The following is a 329-nucleotide window of genomic DNA, read 5'->3' as shown; positions in this document are numbered from 1 at the left end:
ACAGCAATTGGGATTAGAATAGAGTTCTAACCTAAAAAAATCTACTTGAAATGATATTTAAATTCATATGTATACATGTATGCATATGAAAAGATCGGTCAATTCTGACCTCTCTCAAGAGGGGAATCTGACTAATGACTTGTCTTGATAAACCATGGAATATTTTATTTAAGTTTATTCTAGAGGTAGGCTGGAGTATGAGGAACTCTAATAGTTTAGAGATTCTAATGATTTTGTTAAGGATATTCTGTTCTAGAGATTTCCTGCTCTTCCCATATCTCTCTGTGGTCACCCATCTCATCCTCTTTCCACCATCTTGCAGTGCCGCC

Source organism: Dromiciops gliroides, chromosome 5 (assembly GCF_019393635.1).
Source record: "Dromiciops gliroides isolate mDroGli1 chromosome 5, mDroGli1.pri, whole genome shotgun sequence".
NCBI lineage: Eukaryota > Metazoa > Chordata > Mammalia > Microbiotheria > Microbiotheriidae > Dromiciops > Dromiciops gliroides.
This window is presented reverse-complemented; position numbering follows the sequence as displayed.